Raw genomic sequence first — 20,881 nt, 5'->3', positions numbered from 1 at the left:
ATAAATAAGGTCACAGTTACGAAATTAAATGTTATGTGGAATCTCAGGAGGAGGATTGTTACTGACAGGAAGGTTTCCTGGAGGAGGCGGGGGTGCAGAAGCAGTGGTCTCCCAAACGGGATATTTGAGACGATCCATTAGGGTTCCAAAAGAAACTGCTAGAAAACCAAGGAGAAGAGCCCAGCTGTTCGGGGCTTTTGCAGCTGCTGTCCGGCTCTGCGGCTCTCCTCCCTCCACCCCCCTCTTCTGCCCTCCTCCCTATGCCCGTTACCGCCTTGCAGGATGGCCAACCACAAACACTCCTCCCTAGGCAGGCCTGGGCAGGCAGTCATTTTCCACCTGGCCCCCACCATCCCCAGTCCTCCCCCCTCTGCAGTCCCAGCAGTAGCAGCAGCGTCTCAGATGTCACCTGGGCAGGGCTCCTCACTCACCCCTGCACACCTGGGATGGCAGACCCTGATCCTCTGGGAGCGGGGACCCGGGTGTGTGTGTGTGTGTGTGTGTGCGCGCGCGCGCGCGCGCGCGTTACATGTACGTGTGTGTGTCTGCTTGCACATGAGCAGGGTGGGGGAGGATGGAAGATTTAAAGGAAGGTACAGTACAGGAATGGGATGAATTTTCCAAAATTCGACAAAGCCTGGAGGCTGACCTTGAGTAAGCTCTGGCTTGGGAGGGGGATTATGTTTCCTTAGGACTTGAGCCCCTTGCTGATGACCCAGACTCTTCTTACACCTACCCTTCAGTACTGGGGAGGCTTCCTGCTGACCCTGGAGGAGCTGCAGGGAGGAGAGTCCAGGAGGAGCAGGCATCTTCACAGCATCTGGAGAGGGAGAAAGCAGCAGCCACTAGCAAGGAAGCAAGAGTCAGTGACCCCTGCTGCTGCCAGGGGACTTGGGGCTCCAATAGCCAAGCACAGAACCACCCAGGTCTATAGCCCCTGTTTCCTAGACTCCCCCCATCCCCACCCCAAGCAAAAACAAAAACAAAGCCCTGGACAGTTTGGAAGCAAATGAAGGTCATTTACCACCAGGAAACCAGGGCTTAGCTGGGCATCTTGTTGTCTGCCCTGCCAACGTTCCTTCTGTCCACCTGGAATAACCACCCTCTACCCTCAGGATCTGCTCTCCAGAGGCCATGTCCCTCTCCCTGCATTAGAGAATGTCTAAATTTACCAGCTGGATTTCAACAAATACTTTGGCAAAATTGGTGGACTGACTATTTATTAGCTGACTGACGTTCAGATCTTTTCCAGCCAGGATAGCTATTAACATGAAGTATGGAGACAAAATCTGCTTAGAAGGAGACTCTCGTATCACTGTATTACAAAGTGTTAAACCAAGATTTTAAAAAATAACGAAGCGTATTAAATCACAATGCTATCACTAAAAATAGAACTTTCAAATGACAGCAAAAGGGGTTTTTGTAGTGTTAATGAATAAAGAGGCAAAGGGAACATAGAGAAGCTACCAAGCTGCTGGGTGAAGCAGCCCCACCCCTGAAACGAACCTCTCCATCATCTCTGATGATTGAGAAATCCTTCTCCTCCATCAAGGCCCAGCTCAGGGGTCACCTCCTTCATGAAGCCTCATCTGACCCAGCCAGCTGAAAGTGGACTTGTTGCTGTTGTTCGGTTGTGTCTGACTCTTCCTGACCCCACTTGGGGTTTTCTTGGAAGAGATAGTGGAATAGTATGCCATTTCCTTCTCCAGCTCATTTTACAGATGAGGCAGAGTTAAGTGACTCGCCCAGGGTCACACAGCTAGTAAGTGTCTGAGGCCATATTTAAACTCAGGTCTTCCGGATTCCAGGCCTGGTGCTCCGTCTTCTGTGCCACCTAGCTGCTCTAGAAAGTGGGCAGTCCCTACTCAAATATCCCAGAACACTTTACCTGTTATCCCCTTCCCACCTTGTGCCATACTTCTCTGTGAATGTCACATCCCTCCCCTTCCCCATGAGACTGAAGGTAGACCCTACATCATTACTCACCTTGTATCTCCAGCACCATGGACAGAGGCCCTCACCACACCGGGACCCTTCCCTAAGACCCCTTCCAGGTCATCATTTCCCCGATGTCATGGTCCTCTTTGAGAACGAAGGACAAATGCAACAACTTCAACAATAAACTCTATGATCTGGATTACAACTTGTGGTCCCTACCTCCTACCTCTAGGCTTCATTTTTCACGTTGTTCTGAGCTTCAGTTTCTTCACCTATAAAATGGGGATCATAACAGCCCCTAGCTCGTTCTGCTATTATGAGGCTCAAATGAGATCGTGGACACCTAGAGCTCTGCAAGACTGAAAGCACCAGGTAAAAGGTCAGCTACCGTTGCTATTACTCACATAGGATGACGACAGGGACTGGACCTATGGCTTAATTAGTATAGATTACTTCCAGATGAGGAAGCCTGCAGGTGGCGAAACTCCTTTCTGATAGCAGGTCGACACCCTCTCTGCAACTAGGTCTTCAGAGAATTCCCTCAGCATGTAGAAATTAAGTGACTTGCCCAAGGTCACACAGCCAGTATTTGTCAGACGGGTGGGACTGGAACTTTACTCCATTAAGGTGTGATGGCTCTCTCATATAATGTTATTATATATATATATATATTATAATATATATATTATATATAAGATATATAAGATATATTTTGTATTATGTAATAGTATATAATTATCAATATGTTCTAATACACCGGCTTTCTAATTGAATTGAGTGGAGTGGAACGGAAGGAAGCAGGAGTTTTTAATGGTGGGGGCGACCCAGAGGTCTGGGGCTTCTAAATGCAGAGAAGAGAGTTCCAGAGTATCCCACAGCAGAGACCTGGATTTCTGGTGGCTCAGCTGGGGGGACTTTGAATTCTGGAGGCTCCCTGAGGCAGAGACCAAGAGTTCTGAATAAGGATCCTCATCATAGCCCCCATTTCTACAGAGCTTTCTAGTTTCCACAATACTTTCTCCCAAACTTTTTCCCTGTGGGGTAGGGAGTGCAAGGATTATTATCTTCATTTTATAGATGAGAAACTGAGGCATAGAGCTGCTCCCATGACCCACCCAGGGTTATACTGTTATGTATGTGTCTTGTACATACCCATAAATGTCCATGTTGTCTCCTTCATGGCAATGTAAATTCCTGGAGGGCAAGGACTAGTTAACTTTGTTACACAGTGCCTGGCACATGGTAGGTACTTAATAAATGCTTGTTGATTGATTGGTTGGTTGGTTGTTTGACTGAGTCAGGCTACAAACTCAGTCGGGTCTTTTGACTGGGAAGTCGGGGCTTCTGCTGCCGCCTCCCCCGCCCCCCACCAGTTCTAGATAATGGGAGTTCTGAGTGATACTTCTTGTAAAGATTCAAAACAAATCCCATTTGCTAAGTAATGCAGGTATTATAATCCCCATTTTACAGAGAAGAAAACAGGCCCAGGGAAGTGAATGATTTGCCGAGGATCACACAGTCCAGAGTGGCAAAGATTGAAGTCAGACCTGCAATTCCAGAGGTCCCAGTTGTAAGCTGGGCCTAGGACCCCAGCTCTGGATGAGACTTTTTGGATCACTTAGTGCAAACACCTCATTTTACAGAGGAAGGTTAAGGCTAAGTGACTTCCTCAGGTCACTCAGTTGGGTTAATATGTTCCTCAGTCCCTCCTTTTCCACAATAGAGATAGCCAAACCTCCTTCATAATTAGAAAAGGCATAGGAATAGGTGGAGGCAGATTCCCCCAAACGAGCCGTGCCCCCGCAGCAAGCTCACGGGCAAGAACTGGGGAGGTCTCTCCACCCGTCATCAAAGACCACACCAGGGGAGGCTGGGGGGAGGCTCTAGGCACCAGCCCTGTTCCAAATGCGCCCAGGCCGGGTGTCGAGGGGAAATTAGGGGAGGGAATTGCAGGGCTGGAATTGCAGAGGTCTGTGGCTCTGTCTAGGGGGCCCCTGGATATTTGGGTGAAGAGGCAGGAAAGCAAAAGGTAACCTGGATGTATTACCTGCAAGGGACACCAAAGGAGTCAGGTGGCCTCCTTCTGTCTCCCTTCCACTCAGGCAGCCTGCCTGTATGACACCCCAAGAAATCCAGATGTTTCCTGATGTTTGTAGAGGGGCTTACCTTGGAATGCCAATAATCATAATACTAGTTCCTATTTTTGTAACTATTTAAGTTTTATAAAATGTTTCCTTCACAATAGCCTTGTGTGGCAGATAATGCCTACATTATCATGCTTATTTTATAGGTGAGGAAACTGAGACCTAGTGAGGGAAAGTAGCCCAGATCACATAACTAGCCACATGTCACTAGTCACTTATCACATGATTAGAGTCAGGATTTGAATCCAGGTCTCCTAAGTCCAAGCTGATGGCTCCTCCTGTTTACCCATACCCATACCATACTACCCATGACCTCTCTCCTTTTCCCCCTACTCTTCATGTCACAAAATGTAATTGTGTCACATTTCTCTGCTATCACAATCGGTAGTTTGGGTCCCTAGTGGTGGAGGTGTGCAGGAAGAGTGGGTGCCAGCCTAGAATTCACAGGATGCAAGGCATATGTATAACCAATCAGTCTGCTTTAATTAAGCTCCTAGTATATGGCAGGTACTATGCTAAGCACTGGAGATACCAAAGGAGGCAAAAGACCCCTGCCCTCCAGGAGTTTATAATCTAATGGAGGAGACACCATGCAAACAAATACAAAACAAGATATATGCAGGATGGATAGAAAATAATTGCCAGAGGGAAGGTATTGAGATTAAGAGGGGCTTGGGAAAGCTTCCTGTAGAAGGTGAGTTTAGTAGATGAAGCTGACAAGGGAGAATTTTCCAGGTATGGGGACAGTCTTCAAGAATGGCAGGTCCCAAGAGCTGGAAGGTCTTGTGTTTGGGGAACATATATGGCCAATGCAGCTTGTGTCCAATAATGCAAGGCCCCAGAGTCTTTTACCTTCTTGGGGTGTCCTGATTTCTCCTGGGCCCAGTTTTCATCTGAGCCTGCTCTTCTGTTTAGCTCAGCTTCTAACTGTAGGCTTACTCTCTTCTTCCATGATTTTTTCCTATGCTTAAAAGGGTCACACTCCTTGAAGATGCTTCTTGCCACTAGTTCTAGCTGCTCTCTCTCTCTCTCTCTCTCTCTCTCTCTCTCTCTCTCTCTCTCTCTCTTTCTCTCTCTCTCTCCCTCTTTCTCCCTCCTCTCTCTCTCTAGAACAGAAGAGGGGAGAGAGAGAGAGAGAGAGAGAGGGAGAGAGAGAAAAGAGAAGAGGAGAGAAGAGAAGAGAAGAGGAGAGGAGAGGAGAGAGAGAGAGACAGAGAGAGATAGAGACAGAGTGGGGGGGATGAAGACCACCTAGACAAAGTAACTAGGCTGGGGTAGGACCTCAGGATCCTGCCCACATAAGGATTGCTTGAAGGAGCCAGAGGTGTTTAGCCTAGAGAAGAGAAGACCTGGAAGGCATGTGTTCATCTATCTGAAGGACTATCGTGTGCTTCATCTTGTTTTGCTGGAGTCCACAGGGCAGAACTAGGAAAAATGATTGTAAGTTGCCAAGAGGAAGGTTTAGTCTTGATGTAAGTATAACCTATGGCCCAGTGCCCTGTATTGGGAATCAAGATGGGCTCCTAGCACTTATTCAACCAAGTGCCCTTGAAGAGTTTGACCTTTGTTTCCTTGATTAAATTAGGAGTCCTCGATGACCTCCTTGCCTCAAGGGAAAGCCTAGTTTACATGGGTTTGAGTGACATGTTTGTGACATCAGAGGCTTTTAGACCACCATTTTTGTGATGATTTTAGGTCACATGGGTGAGTCGCATGTGAGACTCACCTTTGATCCTGAACAAGATATAAACCCAGAGGTTGGCTTTCTCTTTTGGAGCTCTGAGCCACAGCAGGAGTGGCGCGTGACTCTGAGCCAGCCTTGTCGAGCTCCCGGCTGAACTCAGATGTTGATGGTTCCTTGGTAACTATGAATTGTATTTGGCCTGTTCATAAATGTATGTTTGTAATTTGTTTGTGTTTGCTCTGAAGTTCAGGGTGCCGGCTTTTCCCCCTGAACTAAGTGAATGATATTTGTATGCCGGATTAAAGTAAGATTGTTAACCCCTTAACGTTGCTTTCCTTAGTAAAGCAGATCAAAAGAACCTGGGCTTGCAGCATTCTGTGCGCTGGTTGTTGTTGGTTGCACACAGCCACAGTGGCTGCTAGCTGAATTGTTGAAACATGCCCCCATACTGGGTTCACATACACTGAGTTAAACTTGGAAACTATTCCAAAAGATCACTCATTCTTTGCCTTACGTTACCTGCCCCGCCCCCACCCCCCACTCAGTTTCCTTTGAGAAATCGCAGATGTGGGTAATTGGATTCTCAGTTATCGTATAGGCACTCAAAAGTAACAGATGCATTTATCAGGTACAGGTTCGCTGTTATTTCACTCCAAAAGTAATGGAAAAAATGCAAAGGACTTACTGGAGCCCATAAACAAAATAAGGTAATATATAAAAGAATCCACAAAAGCCCAGAAATATTAATACAATTTTCTCTCTTTTTGGCGAGTCCCATTTTTCCACAGGGTCCTCACTTCCACTTTCAGACTTCCTCTGCCTCCTCACTTACAGACTTCTCACTCTGGTAAAAATTTCTCCCTGAGGTTTCCTCCTGACCAATGATTCTCTCTTAGAGATCAATATTTCAGGAATGGCCCCAGATAAGCTTCAACTCTTTCCTATCTTGGCACACTCTCTAGAGAAGTAAAAAGACTTCTCTCTTTTCTCACCAGCCACCTGGTTCCTGTGTGGGTACCCTTCCTCCCCACACCTGCTGTCCAATTCTCTTTTATGCTTGTTTTCCTCCATTAGAATGTAAGCTTCTTAAGTGTAGGAACTGTCTTATTTGCTTGAATTTGTCTCCCCAGCACTTAGCATAGTGTTTTTTACATGATAAGCAATTAATTAATGCTGTCTCTCCATCATATTCCAAACTCAACACCACTTGCTATTTGCCCCCACCAAGGGAAGCACATTTGGGGCTGCCAAACAGGCATCAAGTCACCCATTTTCTAATGAGTCTTTTATTCCACAGAGACCCTTTGAGGGCTTGGAACCCCTAGAAGGGAAATGTTTGGTGATGCTAGTGAGGTTCAGCCTTCCAATTGGATCTGTACTATTTGAATAATAGTTTAATAGCAGAGTGAGAAATTCAGGTCTCCTGTTCCTCCATACAATGGATTTTGGTCTCTTGCCATCCACTCCTAGGAACCATATGGGAAGGTGAAATCCTTTTCTTTCTCCAAGAGGTAAAATGTCCAGGAAATCCCTCTTTCTCATGAAAAGGCCCACACTGCCTAGGAAATCCTTCCTCTGCTGTCTAGGAAGCTAAGGGTCAGAATCTATACTCTAGGAATTCTTTTTTGGGTTCTCATTGGTGAGGGCTAACTCCTATACTCATACATAGAATCTATTGTGATCCCAACAGTCATTAGTGACTTCCTCCCAGAAATTATTTTGTATTTACTTTGTATATATTTTAATTTACTTATCTCAGTCAACCAACAAATATTTATTAGATATTTACTATATGCTGTGGTGTGCTGAAAAATGTTTAACAATCACTGGAGGGGAGGAATGTATGCATGATATGCTTTTAAATTTAATCTTCATTGTTATAATTTTCTCCATCACACTCTTAAGTCTCCAAATCAACAAAATACTAAATCAAACCCTGCTTTATATTATTTCCCAATTTCTGAGGTGTAAATGCTCACACTGAAAATTTAATGATTAGCTCTTCTGTTCAAGCTGGCTCTGTGGTCCCCGTTACCATACATGGCAGACACCATCCTAAGTACGGTTCAAATCTGGCCTCAGAAACTTACTAGCTGTGTGACCCTGAGTAAGTCACTTAACCCTGCTTACCTCAGTTTCCTCATCTGTAAAATGAGCTGTAGAAGTTAATGGCAAACCACTCCAGTATCTTTGCTAAGAAAACCCTAAATAGGGTCATGAAGAGTCAGACACGACTGAAAACAAGGACAACAGGTATAGGCAGAAGACATGTTCTGAAGAACAGGGAAACAAGAAAGTGGAGGCAAAGACTATAGGCAGTCTTCAGCCCCGCCCCACCCCATCTTTGGCTGTGAAAGAGTGGACATTTAAAAAGCAGGATTCTACTTTTAAGGAATGATAGGGTCAAACAAAGGATTGGGGTTTTTGTTGTTGTTGTTCATTTTTTGAGGAATGAGGGAGTGTTTGAAGACAGCAGGGAAGGAAGTCAGTAGATTATCAGAGATTATAAACTAGAGAGAGAGAGGGGCTGGTCAAAGGAGCAAACAAATGAAGGGGATGGTACAAATGAGGGGTGTGTTGGTAAGGAGAATGCACACCTCTTCATCTGTCACAGAGTGTGAACAAAGAGAAGATGGGAGATGATGCTGAAGTGATCTGAAGTGCTGAACTGAGGAACAGGGAGCTTGAGGCAGACAGCCTCAGTTTTTCCAGTGAAAAATCGAGCAAGGTTTTCTTCTGAGAGGGAGGGAGAACAGAATGAAGTAGATGATTTGAGAAGAGGTTTGGATCAGCCTTGGCAGAGCGTAGAGATGGTCCACCCAAGAAGGCTTGCAGCCTTTTTGCAGGTTCCACCCAGCTGTGGGATATCTGAGTTCTTCCATCAGCACATGACCAGGAATGGAGGTAGATAGTGGAGTCCAACTCTGTAGGAAAGAAACATTTATCTAGCAGCTAACGTGCCAGGCGCTGTGCTGATCTTTACAAATATTGAATCCTCATAATAATCCTGAGACACAAAAGCTATTATTATCCTCTTTTTACATTTGAGGAAACTGAGGCAGGCAAGGGTTAAGTAAGTCACAAGCTAGTAAATATCTGAAGCTGAATTTGAACTCAGGGCTTCCTGACTCCAGACCCAGTGCTCTTTCCCTTGCACCACCAGTTGATTCTGCAGGAAATTGTGGTCAGGCAGAAGAATTTCAAAGCAATGGACTCTGAAGATGGAACACTTACATTTACTGGTGATGATGAGAGTAAAGGTGTGACTGTCCAGGGGTGTGGCTGGAGTCCAATGGAGGTGCTGATCATGGAAGGCTGATAACCTGGGAAGTCAGGGCATTTGAAGGGATATTACCGTTTAAGTTCAAGGTATCAAGTAGAAGGGTGAGGTTGAGGCAGGGAGGAAAACTCTTTGAGAAAGAAGGAAGAATGATCTAAGGGTCATTATTTCCTAGGCTGCTAGGTGGTCTGGTAGATAGAACACTGGACCTGGAGTCAGGAGGGTATGAGTTTAAATCCAGCTGTGTGACCCTGGGCAAGTCATTTAATGGCTGCCTGCCTCAGTTTCTTCATCTGTAAAATGGAGATTACAATAGTACTCACCTCCCATGGTTGTTGTGAGGATAAAATGAGTTATTTGTAAAGTGCTTTGCAAACTTCAAAATGCTATCTAAATCTTAGTCATGAGGTGTCTAGGTGGTGCAGTGAGTAGAGCACCAGCCCTGGAGTCGGGAGGACCTGAGTTCAAATCCAGCCTCAGACGCTTGACACATTTACTAGGTGTGTGATCTTGGGCAAGTCACTTAACCCCAATTGCCCTGCCTTCCCCCTTCCTCCCCCCCAAAATCTTAGTCATCATTATAATTTGGAAGCTGGATAGAGTAAACCTCAGAGGAGAGGTAGTTGAGTAGAGATGGTAGGGGGAGGACATGGAAGTAGATGTGAGGCGCCCAGTGTGTTGGAGGAGGGAGGCACAAACTCGTACCAGAGAGAGATGGTACATCCAGTGCTGGAGAGGGTGGCCAGGGATGAAGTGTCTTCAGGGGACCGTCAGGAGATGGAAGGACTGTGGGAGGATGAAGTCTAACAGGAGGGCAGATTCTTAAAAACAGAATGAGCATTCCACTGGTCATGATGGAAGGGGAGGTTACTATTGAAGGAACAGAGTGAACCCCCTCATTTGTTAATTGCCTTCTAGGTAGGGACTCTGTGCTGGTGGCCAGAGGAGAGACAACGTATAGATAAGTCACTATCTATCCCTACCTGTCTGGGAATAAGATGTCTATTCACTCACACAAGACTAACACAAAATATCATACAAGAATTGGAGAGCAAACACCCTTCTCTGAGACTCTGGCAGGGGCGACATCATTAACTGGGGCGGGGGGAGGATCCTAGAAAGCTTCCTGGAGTAACCCTTCTGCCTATATGGAGTTCCTGTAGCCCAGGTATCTATCATCCCTGACTTTCCCTCTCTGGCATCTGTTGGTGTGAGATAAGAGCTGGCAGCCTGACTCCAGCAGGAGAAAGGGAAGCCCACCCCTACTCACCTCCCCATCTGCTACACCCCCAAAATAGCAAAGGATGCTGCAGGTACAAATAGGGGTGTTTGGGGGCCTGGGGGCTCTTTGGGATGGTTTCTCTGCCGCTGATTGAGTGCTTCTGAGTCCGAGGTCAGGGTGAAGGGAGAGGGAGGGGTCCCAGTCTGGCTATGAGTGTTAGACCCAAGCACTCAGGCCAGGCTTGGAGAATCCTGTGGGCTCACCACCATCATTTTGTCACAGACAAGGGTAGGTATTACACAAGGTAGGGAGATAATGGGAGCAAAGGAGAGATTCGGGCAAAGTGCTCTAGGAATAGTGAGGAGGGATGGAAGGACTTTGGGGGCAGGTGAGGGTGGTGGCAACCAGGGCATCCAGGCAACCAAGAAGAGCTTGACCCTGAAAGGAAGTAGGATTTCTGAGGATAGAGGTATGGAAGGGCAACCTGTGTAAATGCAGAGGTTTGTGAAGGCTGGATGAAACTGTACATGGATACACATGCAAGGTATTTCTGTCCTGTTTGTGAGGAGGAGAGGCTGCCTGCAGACTGGGCCAGTGAAGGAAATTCAAGTTCCAATGAAGTTTTGATAAAGTCTCTGCTGCCCAGCTTGGGCCATCCATCCAAGAGGGTTTTCTGGAGGGGAGGAGGCTGAGCATTAAAGAGGTGTATCATTAAGTGACAATATCTGTGCCCAAAGTTGCATATGCCTTAGGGTTCTGCAATTGTGTGTGTGTGTGTGTGTGTGTGTGTGTGTGTGTGTGTGTATGTGAGAGAGACAGAGAGAGAGAGACAGAGAGAGAGAGAGAGAGAGAGAGACAGAGAGAGAGAGACAGAGAGAGAGACTTGTTTTTGTTGTGATTTGTCATTGTGTGTGTGTGTGTGTGTGTGTGTGTGTGACTGAAGGTGGGTGAGAAAGGATGTGTGTATGTGTCTCTGTCTCTCCTGGGGAGGAGAGAGGTCTATGTGTATGTCTCTGCTGTACTGAAGGCTGGAGTAGGGAGGAGGGGACCTGCCAGATCCCACAAGCCTCCAACTTCATGGGCAGAAGCCCTTGAACCATTTGTTCCTAGGCAAAAGGAACATTGGGGAGGAGTCTTTCTGGGAGGAGGAGAGCCCCAGAGTATAGCCAACCTCATCCCAGGCCCAGGAAAAGAAGTTACGTGATGAACACAGCTGGGATGGGAAGACATTGCCCCTTCCCTCATGAAGCCCTAGATCTGAAGGAGGAGCCCCTAAGGTCTGAAGTAATCCAGGAAAATCAGTGGTCAGAGCTCAGGTGAGGCTCAATCAGGGAAGACTTTCTGAGGGAGGCTCTGTAGGAACTGGGGAACAGTATGAACAGAAGCATAGAGAAGAGTGGGGGGCTTCATAAGTGTGGCCACCTGAAAGACAGACAGGGTTAGGAGAAAGAGTCGGTAAGATTGATAGAATCCCAGGATCTGTCATGGTGGGAGAGAGCACAGGAAGCTACTGCTGGTTCCCATCTCTGGGAAAATTTTAGAATCAGATTCTTAGGCTGGCAGAGTTTGTCCTTCTGCTTCCAGGACTGGAGAGCCCCGAGGTATCTCTCTCCACTTCCCATCTCTTTTCTCTTTGTGACAGTGTCTCTGGCTCTGGCTCTGTCCTCCTCTCTGTGTCTACCTTTGAAGTTCTCTCTTTGTTTTTCTCTTTGTGTCTCTGACTTTGTCTGCCCTTGTCTTGTTTCTAAGTCTCTTTCTCTCTCCCTCTCAATTTTTGTGACTCGGTGCCTTAGCGTCTTTTTGTTTCTGTCTGTTCTCTCTGTTCTTTTGAACAATGCCTCCAACCCTCTTCACCTCTTGCCAACTCTCATAACCTAGGAAGGACTTTCCCACATCTAACCTGCATCCTTCTTGCTGCAGCTCAAGATTTAAGGGAGACAGATGAGGTCAGTGGCTCCATCTGCCCTCCAACCAATTGTCAGGCAGAGACTTGGAGACCCCGGAAGCCTAAAAGTATGTCATCCAGGGTGGAGAAATCAGAGGTTCTGCTTGGGCTAGTAGACCTTTCCTGGGAGGTAGGAAAGGGACCAGCTAAGGGTCCCAGGATAAGGTAGGGCACTTATCTCTCTGGACCTGAGCCTTCCCCCCAGTCTTCCATGAATAATTCAATGTTTACCTTCTCACAGGCCCATGCCCAGCCTGGCCAGAGCTGGGCTGGAGAGAGGGGGGAGGATATGATTGACAGGTCAAGCCCATCTCCCCCAGGCTCAGGCCGGGGCCCCTCCCCAGCAGCCCCCAGACGACAGATGAGCCAGACGTGCATTAAGGGAGGAGTGAGTTATCGAGCTGTCAGGGGGAGCGTTTTAAGACAGAATTATAGGGGAGAAGAAAAAGATTTTTACCAAATTAATGAAAAATCAATGGGGCCTCAGGACTCCATTAACGCTCGTAATGCACTGGTCACAGGCGGGGCCGGCACAATCCGATATCGGCTGTTAAATACCATGGCCAGCTCAGGTCCAGCCCGGCCCGGCCGGGGCCATTCATCACTCTGCTGTGCTTACCTTTGAGAGTGACAGCGGGAATGTAGCTGGGCCAGCTACTGTAGGTCCAGCTCCTGTTTCTTGCCCAGCCTGGCTCTGAGCTTTCCCCAGCCAGGCCTAGAGCTCAGAGGGGCTTCCCCAGGAAGATGGAGACATTTCCTTACAATCAAACTGTGTCCCTAATACTGAGTTATCCCCCAACCCACCTTCAAGTAATGAAGAGACAACCTGAAAACCCCTTAGAGAGAGGAAGCTGACCCCGGGGTGGATTCATGAAGTGGGTGACAAATGCTGGTGATGATGATGATGCTTTCTACATCCAATGCCTTGTCACCTCCATCTCTTAGAATTCCTGACTTCCTTCAAGGCTCAGCTCAGGGGCCACCTCCCCTCCATCCCCTGAATTACTGGCACTCTCTTCCCCCTCAAACAATCAGGTATTTACTTATCTATTTACATGTTGCATCCTCTCACAGGAGAGTGTAAGGTCCTTGAGGGATTTGTGTCTCTGAATCCCAGCATTTTGCACATAGTAAGAATTTAATAAATACTTGTAGGCTGGTATTGGATCGGATGGTGATGATGGTGATCGTGCTGGTGATCATTGAGATATTTGGTAAGGATGATAAAAATGCCAATGTTGATTATTCCCTCACTTTCCTCTTTTGGAAAAAGGGGATGATAGCCCTCACCCTGCCTTCCTCATAGGCTATTGTGAGGAAAGTGCTTTGCAAAACTTAAAAGAGTAGTAGAAATATGTGCTCTTGTGATGATGACATTGGAGTCAGATACAGGTTCAAAAATCTAGGGCTGGAAGCCACTTCTCAGGCCACTGAATCTAACCTTTCTCATTTTACAGCTGGGGAAGCTGAGGCCCACGGCAGGGAAGTGAGCTAAGGTCATACAGGTAGCAAGGGGCCAGTGTGGAATTTGAACCCAGGTCTTCTGATTCCAAATTCAGCACTACTCCCACTGGACAGCAGCAGGCAGGAGTGGGAGTGGGCGGATGGGGGGAGTTGGAGACACCTCAGGTAGAATTATTATGGGTTTTGAGTTGACAGGACGTAATACCGTCTGTATCCATGATTCTGTCTTCTCTCGGCACCTTTCCCCCACCCCAGGTGTTGAGGAGTGTTGGAGAAAGGAAGGCCTTTTAGTCCAACTCTTCATTTCATACATAAGGAAACAGGTCCAAATTGTCTAACAAGACTTGTCCAAGGTCATCTATATGTAATAAGTGGCAGAGCCTGATCTGACTTAGGCTACTGTGGCTCCAAGGTTAACCCTCTTTCCATTGTTCCATTGTGGAGGTCAAGGAATCAATTAATTATCCAGTCAATCAACAGATTCCCCGAGCCTGGAAACCAAAGACCCCAGGAAGATGGGAGGATTTACTGCCCACCTTTTGGGCCATTATCTCTGTCTCTGTTTCTTTGAGATCTTTCAATGCTGGTGTTCCCCCGGGGGTCTGTCCTGGGCCCTCTGCTCTCCTCTTTCTACCTTTGCCCCCTTGGCCAGTTCTGTGCAGAGAACTCTCCAATCAGCTTCCCTGCTGACCTGACCTCCAGGCTTCCAGCTGTCTCTTACTGCTGCTGTCTTTGCTCGCCCCTGGCAGGGACCGCTTTGAGGCTTGATTGTAATGGGAAATCGAGGACATCATTCACTCATCCTCCGGTAGAATGTAATTGGCACTGTGCTGTAGCGAAATGAGCTCTGGACCTGGGTTCAAATCCAGGTCCTGAAGCTTGGTACCAGGGTGACCTTGGGTAAGCTACTTCTTCTTCCTGGGTTTCCTCAGTTTCCTCTTCCGTAAAATGAGGGTTAGGGCTAGATGATTTCTCAGGTTCCTTTTAGCTCGAAATCTATGATCTTGAGGGTAGATCTTGTATTTCATTTTTGCCTTTTCATCCCTAGCACCGGGCATGGGGCCTTACAGAGCAGTTTATATTTTTCCTGCGGGCAATAGGGAATAGGGTGGTCATGTATTTAGGTCAGTACTTAAGGAAGATCAGGCAGCAATGTGTAGGATAGATTGGGGTGGTGAGAAGCTTGAGGCAGGGGACCAGTCAAGGATGTCATCTCGATAATCCAGGTGAGAGATGAAGAAAGCCTAAACTGAGGTGGTATTTGTGTGAATGAAGAGCATTGGGTTCGATGTGAGAGATATTGTGGAGATTGGCCACTGACTGGATATTTGGAATGATGGAAAGTGAGGAATTTGGGACGATACGGAGGCAATGAATCTGGGACACTGGAAGGTTCATGGATCCTTTGGCAGAAATAAAGATATTTGGAAGAAGGGAGCGTTGGTGGGGGAAAGATAATGAGTTTGGTTTTGGGTATGTTGAGTTTAAGATGTCTATGGGACATCAAGGAGCTTGGGACCCTGCCAGACTCTGCTATGTGACTGCTGGTCACTGCTGGGGAGTCCTTACTCCCATTTCTTGTTCCTTTCCCCATTCACCATGGACCTCCTCTAGCCCTTTCCACTCACTCAGGGTAAGTAGAGGCAGGAGGCTACAGTGGAAAGCACATTACATTTGGAGTTAGAATACTGCTTTTTTACTGTGTGGCTTTAGACAAGACCACTCCTAAGGAGCTAGGTGGTACACCTCGAACACTGGGATTGGAGTCAGGAACACCTGAGTTCAAATCCAGCCTTAGATGTAGGACCCAGGACAAGTCACTTAACCTCTATCTGCCTCAGTTTTCTCAACTGTAAAATGAGGATCATAATAACACTTACCTCCCAGAGTTATTGTATGAGATATTTTGTAAAGCGCTTAGCCCCCAGTTCCTGGCATATAGTAGGTGCTTGATAAATGCTTGTTTCCTTACTTCCTTTCCTCTCTCTAAGCTACAGTTCTCTTCTCTGTAAAATAAGATGGTCCCTATGGAAAGTTTCTTCTATTTCTGAATTGTATGATGCTTCTGTCCTCCCTAATAACGAGAACTGGCTTCCAGCCCATAAGAAGGGTTTCTTCACAAGGGCTCCTTCCATTTCTTCTAGGAGGTTAGGGTACCCCCTCCCCTTCCTCTCAGGCTCCCCCATCCTCACGCCTAGGCACCCCTGCCAAGGCCAAGCCTCTTTCCATTTACCAGATTGGATTTTCATGCTATCTCTCCATCCAGGGCCCATTGCACATTAATGTCTCTGGGAGTCTAGATTGATTTTTCATTAATTTGGCAAAAAATCTTTTTTCTTCCCCTCCCCCTATAATTCTGTCTTCAAAAGCTGCTTGCTCCCCCAGCCCCAGTTTCTTGAGATTGAAACTATAGGGAAAGTCATCAGTCAGTCACCTTGTTAAGAGAGGCTGGCCTGACTGTGCTCACTCAGGAAACCCTGACTTCTCTCAGTATCCCCTCTCAGAGTTGATTTGGTGAGTCTTAAGCTTCTAAGAGTATATATCTCAAACATTAAAAAATTTGAAGATTCTTTAATTCTGAGGTTTTAAGGTTCTATGATTATGTTTCCCCCTTGCAAAAAATCCAACCTCATTCCAAATAATTTTTATTTTAGTGCCTGGCAATCAATGAGCCCAGAAGTCAAATCTGTCTCCATGTAACTCATCTTTCCATAACTTTCTGTCAGCTTTCCTCTAGAAATCCCCAGAACTATATCTAAAGGCAGGTCTGTTGTCTTTCGGAGCCTCCTATAATGTCATACATATGTTCCTGGAGGAGAGATTGGTGTTTCCTCTTGCCCTCCCCTATTGGCACGATTTAGTTTTGGGATAAGTTGGTATGGGATAGGAAGTCAAGATTATAGAGGTTGAAAGAAAGGATAGGGAGTTTCCATGGGGGTGTATGGAGTTGGAGGAATGGGGGAAGGAGGGAAAGAAACCCTGAGGGCACTAGGTGAGAGGATGCAGTTAAGGAGAAGGCAATAGCCTGGAATTGGTGGTAGTGAAGATGGCCTTTTATTCATGTTCTTTACAGTATAGATGTACAATGGGAGAAGGTCCTGACAGGGCAGGTGCAGGGTGGTATTTTTTTCTTTTCTAAATTAAATTTTATTTTTAGACATGAAGCCTCTCCATCTCACCTTCTGGCCCCCCAAACTGAGAAAGCAAGAAAAACAAAACCCCTTTTATAAACATATCATCAAGCAATGAAATCCCCACACCTGCCATTCCATCTCCTCCCTCCCAACCCCACCCCTGCAAATGTATCTCAATCTGTATTCTGAGCTCCCCTCTCTATCAGGAGGTGGGAAGTATGTTTTATCTCAAGTGTTCTGGAATTGTGGTTGGTCATTGTACTGATCAGAGTTCCTAAGTATTTCAAAGTTGTTTGACTTCACAATATTGTCTGTGTAAATAAATTGTCCTAGTTTCCCTGACCTCACTTTGCATCAGTTCATACAAGTCTTCCTGTGCCTCTCTGAAACCATCCCCTTCATCATTTCTTATAGTACAATAGTACTTTTTCCATCACATACATATACTATAACTTGTTCAGCCACTCTCCAAACTCAGTTTCCAGTTCTTACAGGGTTGTTATAAACAGGTTTCATGTGGTTCAAGTACATGAAATGATCCGCATCTCTTCCAAATCTGTGATTCTGTGATTCTAAGAAAGCTGAAACTAGCCCTATATAAGCATGCAAGGGTGCTCACATCTGGGGGCCATGCTCTTTTCTTCGGGGAAGTTGTACCCTAGGTGACCAGTGTCCCCATGCCTTTACTCATATCCTTCACCAGCTCTTGCCACCATGTGGTGCAGCCACTAGCATCCATCCATCCCCTCCTTTTCACCTATCAGGTTACCCTGGTGACCCTCTTAAAAGGCTTTCTTCAGTCTTAACCTTAGCTGAGGGTGGTATCCAGGGTCTTAATCCCCCAACCCTCTACTGAGGCAAGACTAGAAGCTAAACTGACTTTGCCTCTGCTGTCTTCCACCTATTGCTCCTGGTTTTACCTTCTGGGGATAAATTTAATCCCAAATTCACATGATGATCCTTTAAGCACTTGAAGGTAGCCATTATTCTGTCTCTATGCCTTAGAAGGAATGTGACTCTGGCCAAGTCACCTCTCTGTGCCTCAGTTTATGGATCTGTGAAAGAAGGCAATGTACTTATAGTAGCATAGAATCTCTCTGGGCTGTTCCCCAAACTTGATTTCACTTGATTTCAAAGCTCCGTCTTCAGGGATCAGCTGCTCTGTAACTCTTTGGATCTGTACTCCTAATTCTATAAGCCCATGAGTCCCCACTGGTGTGTTTCTCATTAACAATCAGCCAGTAGACAACTTGCTCTTAGTAATAGCTAAGACAGCATAGTGAAAAACAATAGCTACAAAACATTCTCCACTCTCCCACAAATACATAGTATCAGTTCAGAGAGTGGGCATGCATAGAATGGACTGGTAGCGAAGCACATAATAAGGAAGACATGAAGCCTAGGCAACTCAGAAGATTTGAGTTTAAATCCCATTCAATTTAATAATAATTCAATAAACATTTATTAAATACCCACCATATGCCAGGCACTGTGCTAAGTACCTTGGACAAGTTACCAACTGTTTCCACCACAGCTGAAAATATCCCTAGTTACGGCTCTTCTAAGATTTTAGTATTCTGAGATTCTACGATGTTAGGATTCCAAGATTCTGTGACTCTAAGATTTGATGGCTCTCATATCCCAATTCCTGACTGGCAATCCTAGGTCCACTCTCTGGAATGAGTCCCAGTCTTTATGAACCCCAGGCCTATCCCCTAGTTGTCTTGAGTGATCAGAGTTTGTATTTATAGATAATCTCCCCCTCCCCAAGATAGGCTATTGAAGGGAAACTGAGACTCAGATGAAAAGAGTAAATTATTTTGCCCAAGTTCACACATTAAAATGGGATATATATATATGTAGGGTTAGAACCCAGGGCTCCCAGTTCCTGAGCCTGAGCTTTCTTTCCTCCTGTTTCCTTCCCTAGCAGGCTCTGGGGTACATCTAGACTAGTGCCTGCTTGCGCCTCCATATTTGTGGTTAGATGGATCAAATCCCAATTCATTAGTCGGGAGAAGGGAAAGGAGAGGCCTCCGGCTCTGCGGTTTCCTGGCCAGGCTCGGCATGCCCCGGAGGCTACCAGGCTGGTCTGAAGGAATCGGTTTCCAATAATTAATCAATTTGGATGGGCTGGCCAGACTGTGAATCACTCCTGGGGTATGGCCAGGCAGGATGAGTGGGGGGTGAAGGGGAGGGGAAGGAAGGGAAGAGAGCTAGGCAGGATGAGTACTTCCATGAGTAGGAAGGGGGAGCAGGGTCAGCCAGATTGACCTACCTAGGAGCCCCACGATCCAGGGTTGCCCAGGATAAACTGGAGTCATTAATGCAGCATCAGAAGGCAAAGACTGGAGACTTCAGCAATCCCCCTGTCCTCTTTATATTCCCAGTTCCTCTGCCTCTCCATTTTTCTTACCCTCTAATATCTCTGTCCTTTCCCTCTGTCCTGAGACTCCATGAAGGTGTGTACACCCCATGAATCTCACCAATCTGAGCAGAGTCTCTCTCTTCCCCTTCCCATTTAAGGGCCTGGGATCACACCCACCAGGAAGGATACAGAAGGAAGGGAACTGAGAATCTTGTCCTCTGGGAGTCATGGGAGGGGGATAATACCTACTTTGAGGATGCAGAAAAGGCTACTGGACTGGGGAGGCTCAATGGTTAGGATGGTTGTGCTGTTGGGAATGCTGTGGAAGTTTAGAGGAGGGAGACCGAAGTAACAAGCAAAGGAAAAGGGAGATGAACTAAGCCTTGAAAGACAGATAAGAAAATTCCCCATTGGCCCTCCTTTGCTCTTTTCCCTGACTAAATAAAGTCTTTGCTTTCTCCTTCTCCTTAGCTTTTTTTCCCTCACTCCTGCTCCTTGAAAAAGTACCTACTACATCTGTATATCTGTCCTCTTTCTGTATTTGGGCCTTCCTCTCATTTCAACAGTTCCTGAAATCTCTGGTTTAAGCAAAGAGATTCTCTGTCTCTGTCTCTCTCTGTCTCTGTCTCTCTCTGTCTCTGTCTCTGTGTCTCTCTGTTTCTCTCTCTCTTTCTCTTTTATTCTCTCTCTCTCTTTTTCTCTTTGTCTCTATTTGTCTCTCTCCTGGTTGGCTCTCCGACTAACAAACGTCTTCCTTTAGGTTGGCAAGGGATTTAAGTCTTAGGATTTCAAGGGCTTGATGTAGTAGATAAAGAAAGAATGTCAGGGAGAGAACTTTAAAATTCCTTTCTTCAAGCTTCTGTTATTGTTGTTTGTCCTTTGTTTTCCAAGAGGACTGATGACATCACGGGGTGATGTCGACTTGCAAGTGAATTGGATTTAAGTGAGGCAGAGTTGCACAGAAGTTGTTGGCCTCACTCTTGCTTCCAGAGTCAGTGAGGTCTAGTGGCAAGAAAAAGTCAAGATGACTTTGGCCAGGGATGCAGTGGATGACCTTGGCATCTTCAATTTCTGACCAAACTCTTCTTCAGCTGCCTTCGTGGCTGTTGCAACAAATTGTTTTCATCTGCCCATTCCTCTGGGGGAAGCCTTCTCATGCTTGGGGTAGATATCCCCCTAACTCACTGATGGGTTTGAGGCCTATTGGTTACGGTCAACCTGGTTTAGCCTGTCTGCTGAGACAGTTTTACTGGGGTATGGCTGCTGCCCATGTTACAGCTTCATGGAGCCCCAGGTGAGAGTTGGGTGAACACCAAAGGTCAATGAGCAGCGCTGCAAAGGGCAGGCCCTCACACCAGAGGTGCTAGTCCTTGAAAACCCCATACACCCCTAAATGCTCACTTTGGCAGCACATATACTAAAATTAGAATGATACAGAGAAGACTTGCATAGCCCCTGTGCAAGGATGACACCCAAAATTGTGAAGTGCTCCATATTTTTCAAGCTTCTACTGGACCATGGAGTCCCAGGGGAGTTAGAATCACAAAAGAGTAGGTAGTCCTGTCAACAAAGGAATGGTAAGGCCATTAATTATACTTCACATTTGATGGGTACTTTTATACTTTTCTCAGTGCTTTTAAATCCATTATCTCTCTGAATTTTATTAAGCTAATAAATAAATAGCATTTATACATCACTTTAAAGA

At 46.3% G+C, this 20,881-nt stretch overlaps 1 non-coding gene across 1 annotated transcript; it reads left to right on the top strand.

Annotated features, from left to right (window-relative positions):
* The first annotated feature begins 20,569 nt into the window (after window positions 1-20,569).
* On the top strand, window positions 20,570-20,676 carry LOC118835014. The gene has a single exon (XR_005009381.1). It is a non-coding gene; the product is annotated as a U6 spliceosomal RNA (small nuclear RNA).
* The last annotated feature ends 205 nt before the right edge of the window (window positions 20,677-20,881 follow it).

The sequence above is a fragment of the Trichosurus vulpecula genome, chromosome 1, assembly GCF_011100635.1.
Source record: "Trichosurus vulpecula isolate mTriVul1 chromosome 1, mTriVul1.pri, whole genome shotgun sequence".
In the NCBI taxonomy this organism is placed as follows: Eukaryota; Metazoa; Chordata; class Mammalia; order Diprotodontia; family Phalangeridae; genus Trichosurus; species Trichosurus vulpecula.
This window is presented reverse-complemented; position numbering and strand designations above follow the sequence as displayed.